This window comes from Pseudocercospora fijiensis (assembly GCF_000340215.1).
Source record: "Pseudocercospora fijiensis CIRAD86 unplaced genomic scaffold MYCFIscaffold_4, whole genome shotgun sequence".
Classification (NCBI taxonomy): domain Eukaryota; kingdom Fungi; phylum Ascomycota; class Dothideomycetes; order Mycosphaerellales; family Mycosphaerellaceae; genus Pseudocercospora; species Pseudocercospora fijiensis.
The window spans coordinates 222,799-228,798 of record NW_006921535.1 but is presented as its reverse complement, the minus strand read 5'-3'; positions in this window follow the sequence as shown (position 1 = coordinate 228,798).

Below are 6,000 nucleotides of genomic sequence, written 5' to 3'. Positions count from 1 at the left end.
AGCTCAGCCTACTAGTCTTAGCGTCGCTCTAAGATTATATAAGGACTCTAACTAATTAGATCCGTAATACAGGGCCTATTATATTAGCCTAGTAAATAAGTAGTACTATTACAATTAAAGCACTTGTATCTAGTTAGGGCACTGCTAGGTCCGCTCGAATTGGTGCTAGAATTAGATAAACGATTAGAGGTATATAGAAATAAGCCCCTTCCTTATCCTCTTCCTCGCTTTAGGTTTCTACTACGGTATCGGCCTCTGCCTCTTCTACGTTAGTAGTCGTTACTATTTCTATTATTAGCAGCGTTCGTTTAAGGAGTACTTCCTTAGTTTCCTTAGTTTCTACCGCGGCTACGGTTGTTAGCGGCTAGTCGTATTTTAGATTCTAACCGTTATTATAGCTATACTATACGCTCTGTAGTTTCTACTTCTATTATAAATTGAATTCGTATAAGATTAGCCTATTCAAACACGCGGCGGCAGTCTAATTTAAGGACAAGCTCCTACCTTAGTTTAGGGCGTATTTCGGAGATCTATATAGAGTCGGTCTTAGTCGGAAGGTTATCTTCGAGGGTCTTTAAATAGGCTTCAAATAAGCGAGCCGATTAATTAGTCTTTTGTTTAGCTCGAAGGTACTAGTCCTAAGTATATTATTGCCTTAGTATAGGGTTTCTAAGGGTGTCTAGCATAATAGTCTTATAGGTTTTCTACTAAATAGTAGTCTAGTTACTAAGGGAGTCGAAATGATTATCCTAAGTGCGTTTTAGGTCGCTATTAATGTACTATATAGCGTATACGACTAAGGAATAGTCGTTTAGAAGAGCCCTCGGTATATTGCGTTAGTTAAGCTTATAGTTACGAATGTAATCGTTGTACTGCTTTCGACTAGAGCTATTAAATATAGTATAGTCCTTAAGCTTAGCATCCTTCTTTTAAATAGGTAGTAAGGAAGGCCCTACTATCGGCTTAGTATTAGTTGTTAGGGCTTCCTATAGGTAGCGAATCTCGAGGAGATTATCCTTTAGCTATTGTTATTAACGTAAGGCAGTAAGCCTGTTTTAGGTAGCTTCTTAAAGTCTCGCTACTAGCTAGGGCCTAAAGGCTAGTTAGCTATATCGACGGTTAACAATATTACTAAGAATGTCGTTAATAGGCAACGATAGGTTATCCCCTTCGATTATAGGTTCTTTAGTAGGCCCTCTAGTAGGCTCTTTAGTAGGCACTTTAGCAGGCACTTTAGTAGGCACTATACTACTAGCGTTGTCGTTGCTAGCGCTACTAGCGGCTCCGCGGTTGTTATTTCGTAATAAACCGGCTGTTATAAGGGGCGACACTAATAATATATTATTAGCCCCTAAGATACGGATATAGCGGAATTAGTAGATATCGGCCTAGTGCGATTAACTTAGTATAATAGGCCGTATAGAAGGCCTTGCTTAATAATTGGTACGGTTGTTTTAATAGAATAGTACGTATAGGTCCCGTTCTTCGGGCGTAATATAGTTAAATCGATAGTTTTCGTAGCTATACCGCTAAAAGCTTGAAATAAGAACTATCTAGCTGCTGCCCTTAAAGGGTAGATCGAATACTATATAAGAAGGGTTATATTAGTAGGTAGATAGGGTAGTAGTAAATTAGTATAGTATTCGATAGAAATCTAAGAGGAGAGGGAGGAAGGCAGGCTAGTGTTAGGGCTAAAGAGGCTATACGTAATTGGCATGTAATTAGGCCGAGTAAAGCTAGGGTCTTAGTGCCTTAGGCAGGGCTTAGCGCTTAGCGTTAGGCTAACTAGCCTGCCTCCCTCCCTCTCCTTTTAGATCTCTATCGAATACTATACTAATTTACCTACACCCTATCTACCTGCTAATATAACCCTTCTTATACAGTATTCGATCCACCCTTTAAGGGTAGCAGCTAGATAGTCCTTATTTCAAGCTTTTAGCGGTATAGCTACGAAAACCATCGATTTAACTATATTGCGCCCGAAGAACGGGACCTACACGTACTATTCTATCGAAACAACCGTACTAATTATTAAGCAAGGCCTTCTATACGGCCTATTATACTAAGTTAAGTATACTAAGCCGATATCTACTAATTCCGCTATATCCGCATCTTAGGGGCTAATAATACATTATTAGTATCGCCCCTTACAATAGCTAGTTTATTACGAAACAATAACCGTACTGCCGCTAGCAGCGCTAGCAACGACAACGCTAGTGGCACAGTGCCTACCGAAGTGCCTACTAAGGCTCCTACTAGAGCGCCTCCTACTAAAGTACCTCCTGCTAAAGGGCCTACTACTAAGCCTACTAAAGAAGAACCTATAATTCTAGGTGACGATCTAGAATTGCCTGTTAACGACATTCTTAATAACATTATTAATCGACGATATAGCTAGCTAGCCTTTAGGCCCTAGCTAGTAGCGAGACTTTAAGAAGCTACCTAAAACAGGCTTACTACCCTACGTTAAGAACAATAGCTAAAGGATAATCTCCTCGAGATTCGCCGCCTTTAGGAGGCCCTAACAACTTACACTAAGCCGACAGCAGGGCCTTCCTCGCTATTAGTTCTAGTCTAGAAGAAGGATACTAAACTTAAGGACTGCACCGTATTTAATAGCTCTAGCCGAAAGCAGTATAACGACTATATTGGTAACTATAAGCTCAACTAGCGCAACGTATTAAGAGCGCTACTAGACGACTATTCCTTAGTCGTATACGCTATACAGTACATTAATAGCGACCTAAAGCGTATATAGGATAACTATTTTGATTCCCTTTACGACTAGACCGCTATTTAGTAGCAAGACTACAAGACTATTATGCTAGACACCCTTAGAAACCCTATACTAAGGCAACAATACGCTTAGGACTAATACCTTCGAGCTAAACAAAAGACTAATTAATCGGCTCGCTTATTTGAGGCCTATTTAAAGACCCTCGAGGACGATTTGCTAGCTAAGACCGACTCTATCTAGATTTCCGAAATACGCCCTAAATTGCGATAGGAATTGGTCCTTAAATTGGACCGCCGCCGTGTATTTAAACAGACCAATCTTATACGCATTCAATTTATAGTTAAAGTCGAGACTATAGAGCGTATAGTATAGCTCTAATAACGGTTAGAATCTAAGATACGCCTAGCTACCTATCGTAGCCGCGGAGGAAACTAAGGTTCCTACTAGAACAATAGTGCTAATAATAGGAACAGTAGCAACGACCGTAGGAGAAGCCGTAGCCGACGGCTATATAGAGGAGGCCGTAATAGGGGCCGTAGAAGGGGCTCGTATCCCTATAATGCTAACCGCTCGACTAATAATAGTAGCAACAATAGCTACGGTAACAATCTCCCGACCGGATTAAAGTGCTTTAACTATAACAGCACTAGCTATCTACTAGGCTAATACGACAAACCTAAGGACTAGGCCCGAATCGACCGTACTGCCGCCGAATACCGAAAGCACCTTTTAGCAGCTAACGCTATCCCTATAGGCTAACCTTCTTATTAGTCGAAAAAAGAGTAAGCGCCGTACTAACTATTAGCCTTATACGGCGTAAGACTATCGACATTGTGCTAGCTATTATACGTACCTGTCTTATATCTAGGCGCGATACTAACTATAAGGCAAAGGTTATGCTAGACCCCGGAAATTCAGTTAGCGCCCTTATTAGCTATCGCCTAGCTAAGTAATTAGACCTTCGACAACTACCGAAGACTAACCTGCTAACCCTTGCTTAGTTTAATAACGCTCGGCACTTAACCTACGGAGCCTACTATATCTATATAGCTCTAAAGGACGACCTCGGAAATAAACGCCTACTAAACTTTACTGCCTACGCGGTAGATATAGACAGCCTCCTATCCGACATTGTTATCGGTAACCCTATTCTTAAGTACTATACTATAGTTATAGACTTAGGTAGTTAATAATAGCGATTTGGAATCGCTAGGAAAGAGGACATTAAACACATCGACATTAGCGAGTGTTCTAATAATATTAGGGTCCTGTTTATTAGCAACCTAACTCCCGCCTTAGCTAATCTAACTACCGACCTGCTCGGTAGTAATAACGATAAACTAGTGCCCCCTAATAGCATAGATCCTAAACAGCTTAAGCGCATACTAGAACCTATTCGAGAGACCTACATTAAGGTATTTAAACACTACTTAGTATCGACATGGCCTATATTCAAAGAGACAGATTATAAGATTAATATTATAGAGGGCAAAGAGGTCCCTTTTAGACCTCTCTACAACCTTAGTAAACGAGAGCTTGCTATATTGCGTAAGTACCTAGAGGAAAACCTAGCTAATAGCCGGATACGGTATAGTAACAGCCCTACTAGTGCCTCTATCCTGTTCGTACTAAAGAAAGATAGTAGCCTACGCCTCTATGTCGATTATCGTAGGCTCAATACTGTTACTATTAAAGATCGTTGTCTACTTCCTCTTATTAATAAGACCCTCGATCGCCTTTCTAGTGCCTACTACTACACTATATTAGACATTAAGGACGCCTATTACCGCATCCGTATTCGTAAGGGCGATAAATAGAAGACAGCCTTTCGTACTCGCTATAGCTATTTTAAGTACTTAGTTATACCATTTAGGCTAGCTAATACCCCTGCTATATTCTAGTCCTATATTAATCGGGCCCTATTAGGCCTATTAGATCACCTCTATATAGTTTACCTAGATAACATCCTAGTTTACATACACTCTCCTAATATTACGGAATACTAGGCTATAGTCCGTAAGGTACTCGATCGCCTAAGGGCCTATAGCTTGTATTGCAAGCCTTCTAAATGTACCTTTGCTGCTAAGGAGGTGTCCTTCCTTAGCTTCCTCGTATTAACCGAGGGTATTAAGGCTAATCCTAATCGGATTAAGACTATTACTAAGTGGCCGACGCCTACTAGTATTAAAGAGCTTCAATTATTCCTAGGTTTTACTAACTTCTACCGTCGATTTATCGAAGGTTACTCGCGGTACGTAATACTACTAACTAAGCTTACTAAAACCAAGGCTAACCCGACTAGAGAGTTTAAATAGACTAACAGAGCACAAGCCGCTTTTAACGGTCTAAAGCGACGCTTTACTAAAGTCCCCTTATTATACTATTTCGTACTAAACAAGCAGATCCGAATTGAGACTAACGCTTTACAGTTCGCTATATCGGCTATTATGTCCTAGCAATTAGATAATAACTATTACTAGTACCCGATTGCCTTCTTCTCGAGGAAGATAATTAATATAGAGCGTCGCTACGAGATATACGAGCAAGAGCTCCTAGCTATTATCGAGGCCTTTAAGCATTAGAGGCACTATCTCGATAGTATATAGTACACTATTTAGGTCTATACGGACTATAACAACCTCCGTAGAATTACGAAGGTTACTAGGGTTATAGGTCGATAGGCTAGATAGGCCGTCTACCTCGCTAGGTTTGATTTTAATATGTTATATCGGCTAGGCGTAAGCAACCCTGCTAATAGCCTATCGAGGCGACCTAATTACGATAGCGGGACTTAGCAATCTATTAATTCATTATTTCCAACCCTATAGTATAAGATTGCTATAGCCCGTATTATTAATAAGTACGCGTAGGATAAGCGGCTTACCGGACTCCGCGACGGCTTAAAGCATATTAATGCTCTTGCTATATTAACAGTGCGTATTAAAGCAAGAGCTAAGGATATAGATAGGAGAAGTTATAATAACTCCCTAGTCGATATCGCTATATATAGTAATAGCGATTAAAGCACTAATGCAGTTAATCCGGCTGCTAGTACTATTAGATATATACAATGCGTACCTCGTTTAATAGCGAGGGTACTGCTAAATAACCTTGCAAATAGGGATAGTCAATCGTTTATAGATAAGCTGTTACGGGCTTAGCAGAGGGACGCCTTTACTACTAAACGTATAAACAAGCTTATAAGTAGGCGAAAGACTCGATCTAGCAAGAGTAATAACTAGTCGATCGATAACAAAGGTTAT